We start from the raw sequence: 257 nt of genomic DNA, 5'->3' as shown, positions 1-257 counted from the left end.
CGGCATCTGGTGAAATGAGGCGTCAGGTTTGTATTTATTCGATTGTGAGTTTGAAAAGAAAGGTAAATGGGAGGGGTGGGAAATGAAAATTGTTTTTATTTATTATCATTATTTTTTTAAGTTAACGCGAGATAAAAATGAAGAAAAATACGATTATGATTACCATTAATATTAACCCCCTTCCTTAACCATGTACTACCATAATTCCCTTGTACCATAAATACCAGAAAACCCATAAATTACCTCCATGATAGGTT

At 32.7% G+C, this 257-nt stretch overlaps 1 protein-coding gene across 1 annotated transcript in view; it reads right to left on the bottom strand.

The window, feature by feature from the left end:
* LOC119589303 (kinesin-like protein KIF28P) overlaps positions 1–257 on the bottom strand; it is a 24,501-nt gene that overhangs the window by 17,805 nt on the left and 6,439 nt on the right. The window lies entirely within an intron of this gene.

This window comes from Penaeus monodon, chromosome 25, assembly GCF_015228065.2.
Source record: "Penaeus monodon isolate SGIC_2016 chromosome 25, NSTDA_Pmon_1, whole genome shotgun sequence".
Taxonomy (NCBI): Eukaryota; Metazoa; Arthropoda; class Malacostraca; order Decapoda; family Penaeidae; genus Penaeus; species Penaeus monodon.
Note: the sequence above shows the minus strand (reverse complement) of the source record. Positions and strands in the feature narration are given on the sequence as shown.